Genomic DNA, 21336 nt, shown 5'->3' with positions numbered 1-21336 from the left:
TTACTATCGCTATCCGATGCCATTATTTCATTATTGCAAATAACAATGTAAAAAAGAGTTGAACTATACAAATCTGACTAATAACTAAAATATTTGATAAAATATATATTGAACCCCTTTTTATTGTTGTAAATTCTGCATATTTATCTACAAAACAAATTGCGAGTAGCTTGAATGAAAAGAAACTTGAAGATAAAACATATTGTTTCTTATCCTTATTCTTATTCTAACAGTCTTTCAATACGTAAATCAATTGAATCTAGAAAAAAGTATGAGCTATTCTCTCAATATCATATGCAAACCGATCAGATAAAAGTATTTTGACTCGCTTTTAAAGTTAGTCTATTCAAAGCGTAATAATACCTTGCCCGCCGATAAGCAACAGTCCTCGCAGAGCGTAATTTTACGGGGCCCGCCTATAGTGTGCTAACAGTAACTAACTCTAATAACAACTAAATCTAATAAAGCACAGTGGTAAAATTCAAATATTCAAATATTCAAATATTCAAATATTCAAATGGATATTATCTATGGATGATTAACGTGCAGTTGGTTCTGACTATTATTAATTAAGTTAATTGTATTGATGATGCACTATTGAGTCTATTTAAAATAACCATGTAAGTATTAAAACATAGAAGTGTTTCATAGTGAATTCATCAAGCAGGAAACTACAATGAATAAAATGAGCTAATATTACAGCCTGCAACACATTGTGTTAATATTACAGCCCAATTTTGACGAAGACAAAAACATGCTCCAATATTTTCAGGCAATGAACTTTAGAAATAAAAAAGAAGCCATGTGCTGCAAGAAAGTTTTAAATAAGAAGTGATTATTTTCGAATGAATTTCTTCGATACCATCAGATTGCACGATACCATTTAAGAGGTAACAGTATTTGCGATGACTATCACCAAGGTTCAGGGACAAACAATGCCCGTTTTTGGACTTGAATTAGAAAATCAATGTTTTTTGCACAGGTAATTATATGTTGACCAAAGAGGATTTGGTCCAAAATATTGTGCATCAATTAGTTTTAAGCTAGATTTATAAAAGCATTCATTATTGAGTAATAATAATGGAATGGGAATATGTGATACAGCTATATGAAACTAGTAAATAATTGAAATTAGAATAATGTATGCATAAATAAGTAAACATAATGTATGTAATATAATAAATTAATCATATCGTATATATTTTTTATATATCGTAATATTCAAGTTTAGAAAAATATTATGCAGTCAATTGTATGTTTGCATAATGGTATTTATGAAATATATGTATGTTAAAAGTTATATAGGTGGTGTTTTAAATTAATAGTAAATTTGTTTAGAATATTATATATTATAATTTTTTGTAATTAAAACGAGAATTATTTAGAAGTGTATATTGAATAATATTTAAATATAATATATATATATATATATATATATATATTTATATATATATATATATATTTATATATATATATATATATATATATATATCACTGGTTAAAAATTGAAAAATAAAGATACTAATAGAAAATCTTCACAATCAACTTAAATCGAATACATTTATAAGTAAAAGCATCGCTTGATTACTTATAATAACTTTTATAAATTTTTTCTAAACTTTAATTTATCGTTTAATTTTTTTTATTAATATACATTTTGAGAAAATTTTTATCAATACTATTGATCCAGGTTGATCCATGTTGTTGTTGTTCAAATAATAACTATAATTTTCACTGCAAAGGGGCAACATATTTTTGATGGCAAAACAACGTTTGCCGGGTCAGCTAGTATATATATATATATATATATATATATATATATATACAGTAGAATCCGCTTAGTATAACATCGAAGGGACGCCGAAATTTCGTCATACTAACCGGTCGTCATTAAAAGCGTACTGAAGAAAAACTTTTTAATATGCAAATATGTTACATGTTTTAGTAATACTTAACTGTCCAGAAAAGCCTATACAAACGTTTTAATTAAAAATAAAAATAACACATTAAAATTTAATATAAAATAAAATTGACATAGGGTAGGGCGAAGCACAACGGTCCAATTTGACTTACGGTAATTATACCTTCTAAACCCAATGAACAACACATAACATACATCAAAGAAGCATCTATCGAACTATGTTCAGAAAAACTTACATACATACGTACATAATTCCTAATTATATAAATAGTGTATTTTTTACTATTTTTTAAACATTTGGTATCTGACCCATTTTACCTCACATACGGGGTAATGTGGAACAACCAGGGGGCAAACAGATGCAATTTCTTCTATTAAATTTTAAAGGCATTTTACGCTACATTATTGAACCAATGCGAAATGTTAATTCTGTGGGTACGTTTGTTACAAAGAAAACACAGTATATTACATTGTTCTGCTATTGGTCGGAAATGGTTATTACATTGATCTGCTGGTCCTTTTTATCGCATCCATGTGCTGCTTATCTTCTGATTGCGAAGTCATAAAAATAAAGGTGATGGCTGGTTATGAATTTATACATTTTTCACCCTCTACTATCAAATATAATTGTTAAAAAAAATCTAATTTTATTTGTTTATGAGATATCCGTGGTGGGCCATTAATAATTAGTCTACCTTACCCATAAACATACAAATGTGTTTTTTTAATGCAAGTAATCAGTAATTTTTGATTGATTTCTTTACATAATTTTATTGTAAAAACAGCCCCTGGTGCTATTGTGCACAAAATACATGCAATTGCTTTCGTAGACTTGGCCACATCATGTAAAATCATGTCGGTCATTATAACTGGACATATTTTTTTGCAAAAATGGGTCATTATAAGCGACATGTCAATGTAAGCGATGTCAATATATTCGACTAGACAGCTGTTTTTTTAAGGAATTTTATATGGAAACCAAATTCCTAGTGCGATTACGTCATATTAATCGGTTGTCAATATATCCGGCGTCATACTAATCGGATTCTACTGTATATATATATATATATATATATATATATATATATACGAGTATATATTTGATGAGTATCCTGGGTTATTCAATATATAATAAATTATTGTACAACTTTGCTTCCGCCGCTTTTTTCATACAACTCGTATAGCAAAAACGGCAAAAACAAAGTTGTATACTTGACTAGTTTTAAATTATATAAGGTTGTCAAATATCTCACTTCCGCTTTTCTCTCTAAGACAAAAAGGCGGAAGGGAGATATTTGACAACCTAATATTTTAAAGTATACCGAGTTACTGTAGAGCATAATGATGTTAGACAATATAGTAGATAGTTTAATTTTGTACAAATTCATCGAATATATAATTCATATTGAACAAATACTTTTAAAGTTATAGCACATATAAATCATGGGTGCTCTAACTATTAGTATTAGGAGCTTACAAGTTTTCCTACGAAAATTACTTACTACAATTATGTCTGCTAGTTTTCAACTTGTATTTCACCCAAGATATGCCTAACTAAATTATTCCTCGACTGCCAAAAGTCACTTAGTACCAAAATTTCCCTTAATTTCTTAATTAAATTTCCACCAAGATCACAATCTCGATATCACATAACACTTATTAAATATTATGTGTGAGTTTCACTAACGACACATCATTTTCCAGAATTTCCAAATTTCTGGTCGGAGTTTTCTTCATCTTAAATTACTCACTTAGGACATACACGTGTGTGTGTATTGTTGTGTGGGCACGAGGTAAGATTATTGTATTAAAAGCTTCTTGTAGAAGATGATGAAATTGTTTGGAAGGGACTTAAGGGAATTCGAATTTAATATATATTAGGATGAGAGGGATGGATTTCCTATGGGCGAGTTGCTGATCTAGATTTCTATGATATTAGATCATCGAGCACCTCCCGGCACCTCCCGCTTCGGGTGCGGGAGGTGCCGGGTTCAAATCCCGGACGAGCCGTGACATTTCTTTAAATTCGAGTGCCTATTATTTACTACAATGTTGTACATTGGATCCAACACAAACACGCACTGGGTAAAACCGGCGGCTCGTTGGTCTACATATTATTTACTACAATAATGTATATTGGATCGAGAACATATTATTTACTACAATGTTGTACATTGGATGCAACACAATCACGCACTGGATAGAACCCGTGGCTAGTTGGTCTAGAGGTATGATTTTGGCTAAGATAATAAATGTATGTGGCAAATCATATGTAAAATGTATTTATTGAGTACACCGCGTGGCTCGTTGGTCTAGGGGTATGATTTCCGCTTAGGGTGCGGGAGGTTTCGGGTTCAAATCCCGGACTAGCCCGGACATTTCTTTAAATACGAGCGCATATCATTTACTACAATAATGTATATTGGATCGAGAATATGTTATTTACTATAATGTTGTACATTGGATGCAACACAAACACGCACTGGGTAGAACATGTGGTTCGTTGGTCTAGGGGTATGATTCCCGCTTTGGATAGGGGAGGTCCCGGGTTCAAATCTTGGACGAGCGCGGGCATTTCTTTCAATTCGAGCGCATATTATTTATTACATGGGGGTACAGCGTTTCAGAAGCTGTCCCTCAAACCGAAAGTAGACTTTGTATAGTTTGTATAGTTTATAGGAGTGAAGTAAATGTTAACTATTTGTGTGTGAAGTGAATCGGGCCCGATGTATGGACAGGTATTGGGCACTGGTTGCGCCGTGGGTTACAGATTAGTGTAGTTTAATGGGTATAAGAATAATTGTTGTTTATACCCATTATTGTTCAATAATTATAATTATTGTTTATGCTATATATAATTTACTCCTACTATTATCAAGAAGCAATAAGAACCTCCGTGGCGCAATTGGCTAGCGCGTTCGGCTGTTAACCGAAAGGTTGGTGGTTCGAGCCCACCCGGGGGCGTAAAGTAGTTATTATTTATACTCTGGAATATTCAATGCATATTGTTTATATCCAATAGTATTTGATGATTATATTATTCATCATATATGTAGTTTACACGAGCCCGGACATTTCTTTAAATTCGAGCACATATTATTTACTACAGTATTGTATATTGGATCGAGAACATATTATTTACCACAATGTTGTACATTGGTTCCAACATAAACATGCACTGGATAAAACCCGTGGTTTGTTGGTCTAGGGTTATGATTTCGGCTTAGATATTAAACGTAAGTGGCAAATCATGTGTAAAATGTGTTTATTGAGTAGAACCCGTGGCATGTTGTACATTGGATGCAACACAAATACGCATTGCGTACAACCCGTGGCTCGTTGGTCTAGGGGTATGATTCCCGCTTCGGGTGCGGGAGGTCCCGGGTTCAAATCCCGGACGAGCCCTGACATTTCTTTAAATTCGAGTGCCTATTATTTACTACAATGTTGTACATCGGATCCAACACAAACACGTACTGGGTATAACCCGTGGCTCGTTGGTATAGAGGTTTATTGAGTAGACTGCGTGGCTCGCTGGTCTTGGGGTATGATTTCCGCTTAGGGTGCGGGAGGTCCCGGATTTCTTTAAATTCGAGTACATATTATTTACTACAATATTGTATATTGGATCGAAAATATATTATTCACTACAATGTTGTACAGTGTATCCAACACAAACACGCACTGGGTGAAACCGGCGGCTCGTTGGTCTACATATTATTTACTACAATAATGTATATTGGATCGAGAACATATTATTTACTACAATGTTGTACATTGGATGCAGCACAAACACGCACTGCATAGAACCCGTGGCTAGTTGGTCTAGGGGTATGATTTTGGCTTAGATAATAAATGTAAGATTTATGATTTCGTGAGAGAATGTGTAATGTCAGCTACTACGCAATAGTCTGAGAAAAGTTAATATGAACCGTTAATATCAGCTAAAGCTCAAGGGTTCTAAGATTTCAGTCTGGACTTATTAGAAATCTAATATTATGACAGTGGTTAGCAACTTGTAATATCAGGGGTGTACAACACCTCCCTCGCCAATGTAGCGACTCCCGGCGCTACCGTAAAAAAAACTGACACTAAAGGACAAAAAAAACATTATTCAATTCAAGAAAAAGAAATAACAAAAATCGCAACAATTCATTAGATTTGACTAAAAAAGTATTAAATATCACGAAAAGGAAAAAAAAATTATCAATCCCCAATACGTTTGAACAGTAATCTTGAATATTCTTAAATTAGCTTTTAGATTTAAATTGGAAATAAAAGATGTGGAAGTTCACTTTTCTTCAACTAATAATTCTATAAAATTATAAATTTATACAAGATATTTTCTAAATTTACCTAAAACTTGAAATAATTACTCATTAAACATTAACTAAATCATTAACTTTTGCAATAAAATTCAAATTAATACTTGAATTTGTTTAGGTAAATTCAAAATTCCAATTAATATTTAATTCAGGAAATCATTATCAAAATTATGTTCACTATTTGCATACTACATTAAAAAAAATCAATAAAATCAATTGATAATCAATAATCAATAATCAATAATTAATATTCAATAATCAATAGTCAATAATTAATAATTAATAATCAATATTCAATCAATCAATATTTGATAACTAATAATCAATAAGTCAATAATGGATTTTTTTTTGGAAATCAATAATTAATGATTGATTATCAATAATCTATTATGCTATATTTAATAATCATAAATCAACTATTTAAATTTAATAAGAATGTAATAAATTCAAAATTATCCCTTAAAAATTGATAATGATATGATGTTAGAACGTCTGTATCATTTGTCTCACAAACTCTGTATGCATCTTTAAATAAAGGCATTGACTTTTTAGATTTGCTTGCATAAGGGTTTTTGTCCGTTAATAATTCTAAATCGTCGTTTTTAAATCTTCCGTGTTTTGCTTTATTGTCATAGGACTCCTTTGAGTTGGTTTGTTGATAAGGATGTTTGTTAGTAGTTGTGATTACCTCTGGTTCTTCAACTTTTTTGATTATTTTCTTTGTTTGTAATTCTGAACGTTTGTTTGTAAAATCTGTGTCTGATTGCATTTTTTGCGTCTGTGAAATATGTGGGTCACTTGAAATTTTGTCTTTCTGTTCTGTTTTGTTATTTGATGTTGTTAAAACTGAAGCGTTTTTGTCATGCGTTTCTTTAAATTCGTCTTTGTCTTTTAATTGCTGTTTGTCATTTCTTGGGTCTTGTTCTTTGATTGATTTTGTGCAAAACTTTTTGTTTTCAATTTGTAACGAAACATTTTCGTCTTTGGAATTTAATTTATTTTGGTCGATTTTATTTATTAAAAAGGAATTGTAAATTTGTGATTGTAATTCACGTACTGTAACAGTATCGTTGTCTGATGTTGTTGAAGGTTTTGGGTCTTGAGTTTGGGAATTTGTGAATTCGTCACAGTTTGACATACTCTGGGTATGTGTGTTGGAGGTTTTTGTTGCATTTTCTGAATGTGTGTGCGAATAGTTACATTTTTGTCTGTGTTCGTTGGTAGGAGTAATAAAAGTTTTTGATGCGTTATAATAGTTTCGATTTGTATTGAAATTTCTTCGATTTGGATTTTTACAATCATAAATTAAATGTCCCGGTTTTTTACAATAATTACAAAATTTTTGGTTATTATTATTTGAATTAGCGATATTCTCTTTATTTAAGAAACATTGTGGAGCAATCTGCCCACGTTTTTTACAATTGTGACATGTTATATTATTATTTTGATCATTTCTAATATTTGATGAATTTTGACAAGCTTCTTCTCGCAAAGCGAAGTCAATAGCATCTTTGATATCAGAAAATCGGCAACATTTGACTAAAGTTCTTAACGGTTCTCTTAAGCCATTTTCAAAAACTTTTATGCCTACTTTTTGGAATGTAATTTGTGTTATTGTTGCAATGTCATGTCCTACTGTAATTATGTTTGAATATTGAATTTGTCGTAATATTTCGTCAATTCTGTCTCCAAAACTTTTTACTGTTTCTTTGTATTTTCGTTTTAAATTGTTTAATTCAATTAATAAACTAGCAATTGGTCGTTTAGCAACATATTCTTTAATCAAATAACATTTTAAATCTTCCCACTTATCAAAATTAATAAATTGGATTTTTGCAAAAGATTGTGGGTCTAATTTCAATTTTATTACTGTAAGCAATTTTTCCGCTTCTGATGGACTCAAATCCACCGACAATGCATCACAAGCAGTAATGAATGAAGGAAGATTTGAAGGTTCCCCATTGAAATTCGGGATTAAAGCAATGGCAGTTTGAATATTAAATTTACTTTCACGTGACATATCTGTTGGTTCATTCATTTTAAAAAAAATGTGAAAAACTATTAGAACAGAAGCGCAAAAGTTTACAAAAATATATTAAAAATTAGCTTACTGACAATGATTTGTAATCCTTTTTGTAGTTGAATATCCTTTTGGTTCACTTAAGTTACACAATATGCACTTAAACTTTTATAACACTTGAACAATGATTTTGTATCACTTTTTGATTACACCTTGATTTGATTTTTCACTTTTAATTTTTCACTTAAAAATTAACACTTGAACTTATCGATTCTTGTTTCTTGATATGAAATATCTCCTTATCTCCTGGTCTCTCGTTGAAAAATTCTTGATTCTTGATTCTTGTTTCTCCTTGATACGATCCATGGAAATTTTACTTCGGGTCTTGATTTATCTTTTTTTTTTTACTTGGGGTCTTGATTTATTTTATTACTTCGGGTCTTGATTTATTTTTTACTTCGGGTCTTGATTCATTTTATTACTTCGGGTCTTGATTCATTTTATTACTTCGGGTCTTGATTTATTTTATACTTCGGGTCTTGAATTATTTTATACTTCGGGTCTTGAATTATTCAATATTTTGAGTCTTCGGTGTTCTGATCATCAACTACGTCCACTTTTGGCAAGGCTATCCTCGGAGGCAAAGTTTTCCACGATGTACTGCCTAGTTTGAAGTAGCACCCTTATATTTTTTGTCACTCTTGGCAATTATTTTTCAAATGCCGTTCTTTCAAGCTCACAAAAAAAATTTTGAATGTCATCAAATAATATGTTGGCAGTAAAACACCGCTGTCACCAAATAATATGTTGGCAGTAAAACACCGCTGTCACCAAATAATATGTTGGGCACCGCGTTGATGAACAGAAAGGGCTGTTGGCGCCGCTATATGCAAATCGGTGTTGTTGCTCTGGACCTTCCGGAGTTCCTGAAACTTACTTGCTGAAAATACTTGAGATTGATAAATGAAAAGACTATTTCAAAAACTTCACTTTATTTCACTTTAAGTACAAGGAACCCGAAGGTATTGAAAGAGAAGTGTTTGCCCGGCGACCGACAGATTAAGACTGATTTATTTCATAATTATTAAAACTAAAATCCTTTGAAACGTAGTGGGGATTTGTCTCGAATATTCTATGCAACGAAAAGGACAAAGTAATGAATTTAGCTGATTAAACAAAATGTTATTCATGCAAACTTGGTGAAAATTGTTAACTAGGCGGAATGTCGATAATATGATCTTGCTGAGATTTGTCGATGTAGGTTTATGATTTCGTGAGAGAATGTGTAATGTCAGCTACTACGCAATAGTCTGAGAAAAGTTAATATGAACCGTTAATATCAGCTAAAGCTCAAGGGTTCTAAGATTTCAGTCTGGACTTGTTAGAAATCTAATATTATGACAGTGGTTAGCAACTTGTAATATCAGGGGTGTACAACAGTGTTTATTAAGTATACCGCGTGGCTCGTTGGTCTAGGGGTATGATTTCCGCTTTGAGTGCGGGAGGTTTCGGGTTCAAATCCCGAACGAGCCTGGACATTTCTTTAAATACGAGGGCATATTATTTACTACAATACTGTATATTGGATCGAGAATATGTTATTTACTATAATGTTGTACATTGGATGCAACACAAACACGCACTGGATAGAACCCGTGGCTAGTTGGTCTAGAGGTATGATTTTGGCTTAGATAATAAACGTAAGTGGCAAATCATGTGTAAAATGTGTTTATTGAGTGTACCGCGTGGCTCGTTGGTGTAGGGGTATAATTTTCGCTTAGGGTGCGGGAGGTCCCGGGTTCAAATCCCGGACGAGCCCGGACTTTTCTTTAAATTCGGGCACATATTATTTACTACAATGTGGAACATTGGTTCCAACACAAACATGCACAGGATAAAACTTGTGGCTTATTGGTCTAGGGTTATGATTTCGGCTTAGATATTAAACGTAAGTGGCAAATTATGTGTAAAATGTGTTTATTGAGTAGAACCCGTGACATGTTGTACATTGGATGCAACACAAATACGCAGTGTATGATTCCCGCTTTGGGTGCGGGAGGTCCCGGGTTCAAATCCCAGACGAGCCCTGACATTTCTTTAAATTCGAGTGTCTATTATTTACTACAATGTTGTACATTGGATCTAACACAAACACGCACTGGGTATAACCCGTGGCTCGTTGGTATAGAGGCTTATTGAGTAGACCGCGTCTAGGGTGCGGAGGTCCCTTTAAATTCGAGCACATACTATTTACTACAATGTTGTACATTGGATGCAACACAAACACGCACTGGGTAGAGTATGTCGCTCGTTGGTCTAGGGGTATGATTTCCGCTTTGGGTGTGGGAGGTCCCGGGTTCAAATCCCGGACGAACCCGGACTTTTCTTTAAATTCGAGCACATGTTATTTACTACAATGTTGAACATTGGATGCAACACGAACACGCACTGGGTAGAACATGTGGTTTGTTGGTCCCGGGGTATGATTCCCTCCCGTAGGGGAGGTTCCGGGTTCAAATCCTGGACGAACGCGGGCATTTCTTTAAATTCGAGCACATATTATTTACTACAATAATGTATATTGGATCGAGAATATATTATTTACTATAATGTTGTACATTGGATGCAACACAAACACGCACTGTGTAGAACCTGTGGCTTGTTGGTCTAGGGGTATGATTTTGGCTTAGATAATAAACGTAAGTGGCAAATCATGTGTAAAATGTGTTTATTGAGTGTACCGCGTAGCATGTTGGTCTAGGGGTATGATTTTCGCTTAGGGTGCGGGAGGTCCCGGGTTCAAATCCCGGACGAACCCGGACTTTTCTTTAAATTCAAGCGCATGTTATTTACTACAATGTTGAGCATTGGATGCAACACAAACACGCACTGGGTAGAACATGTGGTTCGTTGGTCCAGGGGTATGATTCCCGCTTTGGGTAGGGGAGGTCCAGGGTTCAAATCCTGGACGAGCGCGGGCATTTCTTTAAATTCGAGCACATATTATTTATTACTACAATAATGTATATTGGATCGAGAATATATTATTTACTACAATGTTGAACATTGGATGCAACACAAACACGCACTGGGTAGAACATGTGGTTCGTTGGTCTAGGGGTATGATTCCCGCTTTGGGTAGGGGAGGTCCCGGGTTCAAATCTTGGACGAGCGCGGGCATTTCTTTCAATTCGAGCGCATATTATTTATTACATGGGGGTACAGCGTTTCAGAAGCTGTCCCTCAAACCAAAAGTAGACTTTGTATAGTTTGTATAGTTTATAGGAGTGAAGTAAATGTTAACTATTTGTGTGTGAAGTGAATCGGGCCCGATGTATGGACAGGTATTGGGCACTGGTTGCGCCGTGGGTTACGGATTAGTGTAGTTTAATGGGTATAAGAATAATTGTTGTTTATACCCATTATTTATTGTTCAATAATTATAATTATCGTTTATGCTATATATAATTTACTCCTACTTTTATCAAGAAGCGATAAGAGCCTCCGTGGCGCAATTGGCTAGCGCGTTCGGCTGTTAACCGAGCCGACCGGGGGCGTAAAGTAGTTATTATTTATACTCTGGAATATTCAATGCATATTGTTTATACCCAATAGTATTTGATGATTATATTATTCATCATATATGTAGTTTACCCGAGCCCGGACATTTCTTTAAATTCGATCACATATTATTTACTACAGTATTGTATATTAGATCGAGAACATATTATTTACAACAATGTTGTACATTGGTTCCAACACATACATATACTGGATAAAACCCGTGGCTTGTTGGTCTAGGGTTATAATTTCGGCTTAGATATTAAACGTAAGTGGCAAATCATGTGTAAAATGTGTTTATTGAGTAGAACCCGTAGCATGTTGTACATTGGATGCAACACAAATACGCAGTGGGTACAACTCGTGGCTCGTTGGTCTAGGGGTATTATTCCCGCTTTGGGTGCGGGAGGTCCCGGGTTCAAATCCCGGACGAGCCCTGACATTTCTTTGAATTCGAGTGCCTATTATTTACTACAATGTTGTACATTGGATCCAACACAAACACGCACTGGATAGAACCCGTGGCTTGTAGGTATAGAGGTTTATTGAGTAGACCGCGTGGCTCGCTGGTCTTGGGGTATAATTCCCGCTTAGGGTGCGGGAGGTCCCTATAAATTCGAGCAAATACTATTTACTACAATGTTTTATATTGGATCGTTGGTCTAGGGGTATGATTTCTGCTTAAGGTGCGGATGTCCCGGGTTCAAATCCCGGACGAGCCCGGACATTTCTTTAAATTCGAGTACATATTATTTACTACAATGTTGTACATTGGATGCAACATGGGTTACAGATTAGTGTAGATATAAGTTCCATGTTAGAATAAGCAATGTTTTAGGATAAGTGATTATTAAATGTAAATATAGGTTAGTTAATTAAGTAACGAACAAACGCCTTTTCATTAGTAATATTTAAAGTTTAACCGAAAGGTTGGTGGATTGCACCTACCCGGGGGCGTACAACTCGTGGGTACAACTCGTAGCTCGTTGGTCTAGGCGTATGATTCCCGCTTTGGGTGCGGGAGGTCCCGGGTTCAAATCCCGCACGAGCCCTGACATTTCTATAAAATCGAGTGCCTATTATTTATTAAAATGTTGTACATTGGATCCAACACAAACACGCAATGGGCAAATCATGTGTAAAATGTGTTTATTGAGATGTGTTACTATTATCAAGAAGCGATAAGAGCCTCCGTGGCGCAATTGGCTAGGGCGTTTGGCTGTTAACTGAAAGGTTGGTAGTTCGAGCCCACCCGGCGGCGTAAAGTAGTTACTATTTATACTCTGAAATATTCAACGCATATTGTTTATACCCAATAGTATTTGATGATTATATTATTCATCATATATGTAGTTTACACGAGCCCGGACATTTCTTTAAATTCGAGCACATATTATTTACTACAGTATTGTATAGTGGATCGAGAACATATTATTTACAACATGTTGTACATTGGTTCCAACACAAACATGCACTGGATAAACCCCGTGGCTTGTTGGTCTAGGGTTAATGATTTCGGCTTAGATATTAAACGTAAGTGGCAAACATGTGTAAAATGTGTTTATTGAGTAGAAGAACCCGTGGCATGTTGTACATTGGATGCAACACAAATACGCAGTGGGTACAACCCGTGGCTCGTTGGTCTAGGGGTATGATTCCCGCTTCGGCTGCGGGAGGTGCCGGGTTCAAATCCCGGACGAGCCCTGACATTTCTTTAAATTCGAGTGCCTATTATTTACTACAATGTATATTATATCCAACACAAACACGCACTGGGTAAAACCGGCGGCTCGTTGGTCTACATATTATTTACTACAATAATGTATATTGGATCGAGAACATATTATTTACTACAATGTTGTACATTGGATGCAACACAATCACGCACTGGATAGAACCCGTGGCTAGTTGGTCTAGAGGTATGATTTTGGCTAAGATAATAAATGTATGTGGCAAATCATATGTAAAATGTGTTTATTGAGTATACCGCGTGGCTCGTTGGTCTAGGGGTATGATTCCCGCTTTGGGTAGGGGAGGTCCCGGGTTCAAATCTTGGACGAGCGCGGGCATTTCTTTCAATTCGAGCGCATATTATTTATTACATGGGGGTACAGCGTTTCAGAAGCTGTCCCTCAAACCGAAAGTAAACTTTGTATAGTTTGTATAGTTTATAGGAGTGAAGTAAATGTTAACTATTTGTGTGTGAAGTGAATCGGGCCCGATGTATGGACAGGTATTGGGCACTGGTTGCGCCGTGGGTTACAGATTAGTGTAGTTTAATGGGTATAAGAATAATTGTTGTTTATACCCATTATTGTTCAATAATTATAATTATTGTTTATGCTATATATAATTTACTCCTACTATTATCAAGAAGCGATAAGAGCCTCCGTGGCGCAATTGGCTAGCGCGTTTGGCTGTTAATCGAAAGGTTGGTGGTTGAATTCGAGTGCCTATTATTTACTACAATGTTGTACATTGGATCCAACACAAACGCGCACTGGATAGAACCCGTGGCTTGTTGGTATAGAGGTTTATTGAGTAGACCGCGTGGCTCGCTGGTCTTGGGGTATAATTCCCGCTTAGGGTGCGGCAGGTCCCTTTAAATTCGAGCACATACTATTTACTACAATGTTGTACATTGGATGCAACACAAACACGCACTGGGTAGAATACTTCGCTCGTTGGTCTAGGGGTATGATTTTCGCTTTGGGTGCGGGAGGTCCCGGGTTCAAATCCCGGACGAGCCCGGACATTTCTTCAAATCGAATACCTATTATTTACTACAATTTTTTATATAGGATCGTTGGCCTAGGGGTATGATTTCTGCTTAAGGTGCGGGATGTCCCGGGTTCAACTCCTAGGCGAGTCCGGACATTTCTTTAAATTCGAGTACATATTATTTACTACAATATTGTATATTGGATCAAAAATATATTATTTACTACAATGTTGTATATTGTATCCAACACAAACACGCACTGGGTGAAACCGGCGGCTCGTTGGTCTTGGGGTATGATTTCAGTTTTGGGTGCGGGAGGTCCCGGGTTTAAATCCCGGACGAGCTCGGACATTTCTTTAAATTCGAGCACATATTATTTACTACAATAATGTATATTGGATCGAGAACATATTATTTACAACAATGTTGTACATTAGTTCCAACACAAACATACACTGGATAAAACCCGTGGCTTGTTGGTCTAGGGTTATAATTTCGGTTTAGATATTAAACGTAAGTGGCAAAGCATGTGTAAAATGTGTTTATGAGTAGAACCCGTAGAATGTTGTACATTGGATGCAACACAAATACACAGTGGGTACAACTCGTGGCTCGTTGGTCTAGGGGTATGATTCCCGCTTTGGGTGCGGGAGGTCCCGGGTTCAAATCCCGGACGAGCCCTGACATTTCTTCGAATTCGAGTGCCTATTATTTACTACAATGTTGTACATTGGATCCAACACAAACACGCACTGGATAGAACCCGTGGCTTGTTGGTATAGAGGTTTATTGAGTAGACCGCGTGGTTCGCTGGTCTTGGGGTATAATTCCCGCTTAGGGTGCGGGAGGTCCCTATAAATTCGAGCACATACTATTTACTACATTGTTGTACATTGGATGCAACATAAACACGCACTGGGTAGAGTATGTCGCTCGTTGGTCTAGGGGTATGATTTCCGCTTTGGGTGCGGGAGGTCCCGGGTTCAAATCCCGGACGAGCCCGTACATTTCTTCAAATTCGAGTACCTATTATTTACTACAATGTTTTATATTGGATCGTTGGTCTAGGGGTTTGATTTCTGCTTAAGGTGCGGATGTCCCGGGTTCAAATCCCGGACGAGCCCGGACATTTCTTTAAATTCGAGCACATACTATTTACTACAATGTTTTATATTGGATCGTTGGTCTAGGGGTATGATTTCTGCTTAAGGTGCGGATGTCCCGGGTTCAAATCCCGGACGAGCCCGGACATTTCTTTAAATTCGAGTGCATATTATTTACTACAATGTTGTACATTGGATGCAACATGGGTTACAGATTAGTGTAGATATAAGTTCCATGTTAGAATAAGCAATGTTTTAGGATAAGTGATTATTAAATGTAAATATAGTTTAGTTAATTAAGTAACGAACAAACGCCTTTTCATTAGTAATATTTAAAGTTTAACCGAAAGGTTGGTGGATTGCACCAACCCGGGGGCGTACAACTCGTAGCTTGTTGGTCTAGGCGTATGATTCCCGCTTTGGGTGCGGGAGGTCCCGGGTTCAAATCCCGCACGAGCTCTGACATTTCTATAAAATCGAGTGCCTATTATTTATTAAAATGTTGTACATTGGATCCAACACAAACACGCAATGGGCAAATCATGTGTAAAATGTGTTTATTGAGTAGAACCCGTGGCATGTTGTACATTGGATGCAACACAAATACGCAGTGGGTACAACCTGTGGCTCGTCGGTATGATTCCCGCTTCGGGTGCGGGAGGTGCCGGGTTCAAATCCCGGACGAGCCCTGACATTTCTTTAAATTCGAGTGCCTATTATTTACTACAATGTTGTACATTGGATCCAACACAAACACGCACTGGGTAAAACCGGCGGCTCGTTGGTCTACATATTATTTACTACAATAATGTATATTGGATCGAGAACATATTATTTACTACAATGTTGTACATTGGATGCAACACAATCACGCACTGGATAGAACCCGTGGCTAGTTGGTCTAGAGGTATGATTTTGGCTAAGATAATAAATGTATGTGGCAAATCATATGTAAAATGTGTTTATTGAGTATACCGCGTGGCTCGTTGGTCTAGGGGTATGAATCCCGCTTTGGGTAGGGGAGGTCCCGGGTTCTAATATTGGACGAGCGCGGGCATTTCTTTCAATTCGAGCGCATATTATTTATTACATGGGGGTACAGCGTTTCAGAAGCTGTCCCTCAAACCGAAAGTAGACTTTGTATAGTTTGTATAGTTTATAGGAGTGAAGTAAATGTTAACTATTTGTGTGTGAAGTGAATCGGGCCCGATGTATGGACAGGTATTGGGCACTGGTTGCGCCGTGGGTTACAGATTAGTGTAGTTTAATGGGTATAAGAATAATTGTTGTTTATACCCATTATTGTTCAATAATTATAATTATTGTTTATGCTATATATAATTTACTCCTACTATTATCAAGAAGCGATAAGAGTCTCCGTGGCGCAATTGGCTAGCGCGTTCGGCTGTTAACCGAAAGGTTGGTGGTTGAATTCGAGTGCCTATTATTTACTACAATGTTGTACATTGGATAACTTGGTGAGAATTATTAACTAGGCGGAATGTCGATAATATGATCTTGCTGAGATTTGTCGATGTAGATTTATGATTTCGTGAGATAATGTGTAATGTCAGCTACTACGCAATAGTCTGAGAAAAGTTAATATCAACCGTTAATATCAGCTAAAGCTCAAGGGTTCTAAGATTTCAGTCTGGACTTGTTAGAAATCTAATATTATGACAGTGGTTAGCAACTTGCAATATCAGGGGTGTACAACAGTGTTTATTAAGTATAGCGCGTGGCTCGTTGGTCTAGGGGTATGATTTCCGCTTTGGGTAGGGGAGGTCCCGGGTTCAAATCCTGGACGAGCGCGGGCATTTCTTTAAATTCGAGCACATATTATTTATTACTACAATAATGTATATTGGATCGAGAATATATTATTTACTATAATGTTGTACATTGGATGCAACACAAACACGCACTGTATAGAACCTGTGGCTAGTTGGTCTAGGGGTATGATTTTGGCTTAGATTATAAACGTAAGTGGCAAATCATGTGTAAAATGTGTTTATTGAGTGTAACGCGTGGCTCGTTGGTGTAGGCGTATAATTTCCGCTTAGGGTGCGGGAGGTCCCGGGTTCAAATCCCAGACGAACCCGGACTTTTCTTTAAATTCGAGCACATATTATTTACTACAATGTTGAACATTGGATGCAACACAAACACGCACTGGGTAAAACATGTGGTTCGTTGGTCTAGGGGTATGATTCCCGCTTTGGGTAGGGGAGTTCCCGGGTTCAAATCTTGGACGAGCGCGGGCATTTCTTTCAATTTGAGCGCGATTATTTATTACATGGGGGTACAGCGTTTCAGAAGCTGTCCCTCAAACCGAAAGTAGACTTTGTATAGTTTGTATAGTTTATAGGAGTGAAGTAAATGTTAACTATTTGTGTGTGAAGTGAATCGGGCCCGATGTATGGACAGGTATTGGGCACTGGTTGCGCCGTGGGTTACGGATTAGTGTAGTTTAATGGGTATAAGAATAATTGTTGTTTATACCCATTATTTATTGTTCAATAATTATAATTATTGTTTATGCTATATATAATTTACTCCTACTATTATCAAGAAGCGATAAGAGCCTCCTTGGCGCAATTGGCTAGCGCGTTCGGCTGTTAACCGAGCCGACCGGGGGCGTAAAGTAGTTATTATTTATACTCTGGAATATTCAATGCATATTGTTTATACCCAATAGTATTTGATGATTATATTATTCACCATATATGTAGTTTACCCGAGCCCGGACATTTCTTTAAATTCGATCACATATTATTTACTACAGTATTGTATATTGGATCGAGAACATATTATTTACAACAATGTTGTACATTGGTTCCAACACAAACATACACTGGATAAAACCCGTGGCTTGTTGGTCTAGGGTTATAATTTCGGCTTAGATATTAAACGTAAGTGGCAAATCATGTGTAAAATGTGTTGAGTAGAACCCGTAGCATGTTGTACATTGGATGCAACACAAATACGCAGTGGGTACAACTCGTGGCTCGTTGGTCTAGAGGTATGATTTCTGCTTAAGGTGCGGATGTCCCGGGTTCAAATCCCGGACGAGCCCGGACATTTCTATAAATTCGAGTACATATTATTTACTACAATGTTGTACATTGGATCCAACACAAACACGCACTGGGTAAAACCGGCGGCTCGTTGGTCTACATATTATTTACTACAATAATGTATATTGGATCGAGAACATATATTTACTACAATGTTGTACATGGATGCAACACAATCACGCACTGGATAGAACCGGTGGCTAGTTGGTCTAGAGGTATGATGTTTTGCTTAGATAATAAACGTAAGTGGCAAATCATATGTATAATGTGTTTATTAAGTATACCGCGTGGCTCGTTGGTCTAGGGGTATGATTTCCGCTTTGGGTGCGGGAGGTTTCGGTTTCAAATCCCGGACGAGCCCGGACATTTCTTTAAATACGAGGGCATATTATTTACTACAATAATGTATATTGGATCGAGAATATGTTATTTACTATAATGTTGTACATTGGATGCAACACAAACACGCACTGGATAGAACCCGTGGCTAGTTGGTCTAGAGGTATGATTTTGGCTTAGATAATAAACGTAAGTGGCAAATCATATGTATAATGTGTTTATTAAGTATACCGCGTGGCTCGTTGGTCTAGGGGTATGATTTCCGCTTAGGGTGCGGGAGGTCCCGGGTTCAAATCCCGGACGAGCCCGGACTTTTCTTTAAATTCGGGCACATATTATTTACTACAATGTTGAACATTGGTTCCAACACAAACATGCACTGGATAAAACTCGTGGCTTGTTGGTCTAGGGTTATGATTTCGGCTTAGATATTAAACGTAAGTGGCAAATTATGTGTAAAATGTGTTTATTGAGTAGAACCCGTGACATGTTGTACATTGGATGCAACACAAATACGCAGTGTATAATTCCCGCTTTGGGTGCGGGAGGTCCCGGGTTCAAATCCCAGACGAGCCCTGACATTTCTTTAAATTCGAGTGCCTATTATTTACTACAATGTTGTACATTGGATCTAACACAAACACGCACTGGATATAACCCGTGGCTCGTTGGTATAGAGGCTTATTGAGTAGACCGCGTCTAGGGTGCGGAGGTCCCTTTAAATTCGAGCACATACTATTTACTACAATGTTGTACATTGGATGCAACACAAACACGCACTGGGTAGAGTATGTCGCTTGTTGGTCTAGGGGTATGATTTCCGCTTTGGGTGTGGGAGGTCCCGGGTTCAAATCCCGGACGAACCCGGACTTTTCTTTAAATTCGAGCACATGTTATTTACTACAATGTTGAACAATGGATGCAAGACAAACATGCACTGGGTAGAACATGTGGTTCGTTGGTCCAGGGGTATGATTCCCGCTTTGGGTAGGGGAGGTCCCGGGTTCAAATCCTGGACAAACGCGGGCATTTCTTTAAATTCGAGCACATATTATTTACTACAATAATGTATATTGTATCGAGAATATATTATTTACTATAATGTTGTACATTGGATGCAACACAAACACGCACTGTGTAGAACCTGTGGCTAGTTGGTCTAGGGGTATGATTTTGGCTTAGATAATAAACGTAAGTGGCAAATCATGTGTAAAATGTGTTTATTGAGTGTACCGCGTGGCTTGTTGGTCTAGGGGTATGATTTTCGCTTAGGGTGCGGGATGTCCCGGGTTCAAATCCCGGACGAACCCGGACTTTTCTTTAAATTCAAACGCATGTTATTTACTACAAATCCCAGACGAGCCCTGACATTTCTTTAAATTCGAGTGCCTATTATTTACTACAATGTTGTACATTGGATCTAACACAAACACGCACTGGGTATAACCCGTGGCTCGTTGGTATAGAGGCTTATTGAGTAGACCGCGTCTAGAGTGCGGAGGTCCCTTTAAATTCGAGCACATGCTATTTACTACAATGTTGTACATTGGATGCAACACAAACACGTACTGGGTAGAGTATGTCGCTCGTTGGTCTAGGGGTATGATTTCCGCTTTGGGTGTGGGAGGTCCCGGGTTCAAATCCCGGACAAACCCGGACTTTTCTTTAAATTCGAGCACATGTTATTTACTACAATGTCGAACATTGGATGCAACACAAACATGCACTGGGTAGAACATGTGGTTCGTTGGTCCAGGGGTATGATTCCCGCTTTGGGTAGGGGAGGTCCCGGGTTCAAATCCTGGACGAACGCGGGCATTTCTTTAAATTCGAGCACATATTATTTACTACAATAATGTATATTGGATCGAGAATATATTATTTACTATAATGTTGTACATTGGATGCAACACAAACACGCACTGTGTAGAACCTGTGGCTAGTTGGTCTAGGGGTATGATTTTGGCTTAGATAATAAACGTAAGTGGCAAATCATGTGTAAAATGTGTTTATTGAGAGTACCGCGTGGCTTGTTGGTCTGGGGGTATGATTTTCGCTTAGGGTGCGGGAGGTCCCGGGTTCAAATCCCGGACGAACCCGGACTTTTCTTTAAATTCAAGCGCATGTTATTTACTACAATGTTAAACATTGGATGCAACACAAACACGCACTGGGTAGAACATGTGGTTCGTTGGTCCAGGGGTATGATTCCCGCTTTGGGTAGGGGAGGTCCCGGGTTCAAATCCTGGACGAGCGCGGGCATTTCTT

General features: G+C 37.0%; 16 non-coding genes across 16 annotated transcripts; all 16 read left to right on the top strand.

Moving 5' to 3' along the window:
• Positions 1 to 4222: 4222 nt before the first annotated feature.
• On the top strand, positions 4223 to 4294 carry Trnap-agg. The gene has a single exon. It is a non-coding gene; the product is annotated as a tRNA-Pro (tRNA).
• A 517-nt stretch (positions 4295 to 4811) lies between these two features.
• On the top strand, positions 4812 to 4885 carry Trnan-guu. Its single transcript has one exon. It is a non-coding gene; the product is annotated as a tRNA-Asn (tRNA).
• Positions 4886 to 5254: 369 nt separating this feature from the next.
• Trnap-cgg lies at positions 5255 to 5326 on the top strand. The gene has a single exon. It is a non-coding gene; the product is annotated as a tRNA-Pro (tRNA).
• A 4401-nt stretch (positions 5327 to 9727) lies between these two features.
• Positions 9728 to 9799, top strand: Trnas-uga. The gene has a single exon. It is a non-coding gene; the product is annotated as a tRNA-Ser (tRNA).
• A 214-nt stretch (positions 9800 to 10013) lies between these two features.
• Trnap-agg lies at positions 10014 to 10085 on the top strand. Its single transcript has one exon. It is a non-coding gene; the product is annotated as a tRNA-Pro (tRNA).
• A 2107-nt stretch (positions 10086 to 12192) lies between these two features.
• On the top strand, positions 12193 to 12264 carry Trnap-ugg. Its single transcript has one exon. It is a non-coding gene; the product is annotated as a tRNA-Pro (tRNA).
• A 214-nt stretch (positions 12265 to 12478) lies between these two features.
• On the top strand, positions 12479 to 12549 carry Trnal-aag. The gene has a single exon. It is a non-coding gene; the product is annotated as a tRNA-Leu (tRNA).
• A 910-nt stretch (positions 12550 to 13459) lies between these two features.
• Trnap-cgg lies at positions 13460 to 13531 on the top strand. Its single transcript has one exon. It is a non-coding gene; the product is annotated as a tRNA-Pro (tRNA).
• A 974-nt stretch (positions 13532 to 14505) lies between these two features.
• On the top strand, positions 14506 to 14577 carry Trnap-ugg. The gene has a single exon. It is a non-coding gene; the product is annotated as a tRNA-Pro (tRNA).
• Positions 14578 to 15158: 581 nt separating this feature from the next.
• On the top strand, positions 15159 to 15230 carry Trnap-ugg. Its single transcript has one exon. It is a non-coding gene; the product is annotated as a tRNA-Pro (tRNA).
• Positions 15231 to 15479: 249 nt separating this feature from the next.
• Positions 15480 to 15551, top strand: Trnap-ugg. The gene has a single exon. It is a non-coding gene; the product is annotated as a tRNA-Pro (tRNA).
• A 173-nt stretch (positions 15552 to 15724) lies between these two features.
• Trnal-aag lies at positions 15725 to 15795 on the top strand. The gene has a single exon. It is a non-coding gene; the product is annotated as a tRNA-Leu (tRNA).
• Positions 15796 to 18657: 2862 nt separating this feature from the next.
• On the top strand, positions 18658 to 18728 carry Trnal-aag. Its single transcript has one exon. It is a non-coding gene; the product is annotated as a tRNA-Leu (tRNA).
• A 290-nt stretch (positions 18729 to 19018) lies between these two features.
• Positions 19019 to 19090, top strand: Trnap-ugg. The gene has a single exon. It is a non-coding gene; the product is annotated as a tRNA-Pro (tRNA).
• Positions 19091 to 19304: 214 nt separating this feature from the next.
• On the top strand, positions 19305 to 19376 carry Trnap-agg. The gene has a single exon. It is a non-coding gene; the product is annotated as a tRNA-Pro (tRNA).
• Positions 19377 to 20306: 930 nt separating this feature from the next.
• Positions 20307 to 20378, top strand: Trnap-agg. Its single transcript has one exon. It is a non-coding gene; the product is annotated as a tRNA-Pro (tRNA).
• Positions 20379 to 21336: the final 958 nt, after the last annotated feature.

This window comes from Ctenocephalides felis, unplaced genomic scaffold, assembly GCF_003426905.1.
Source record: "Ctenocephalides felis isolate EL2017-DRISC unplaced genomic scaffold, ASM342690v1 CF-g0.4_SCAFFOLD_02926, whole genome shotgun sequence".
Lineage (NCBI taxonomy): Eukaryota > Metazoa > Arthropoda > Insecta > Siphonaptera > Pulicidae > Ctenocephalides > Ctenocephalides felis.
Note: the sequence above shows the minus strand (reverse complement) of the source record. Positions and strands in the feature narration are given on the sequence as shown.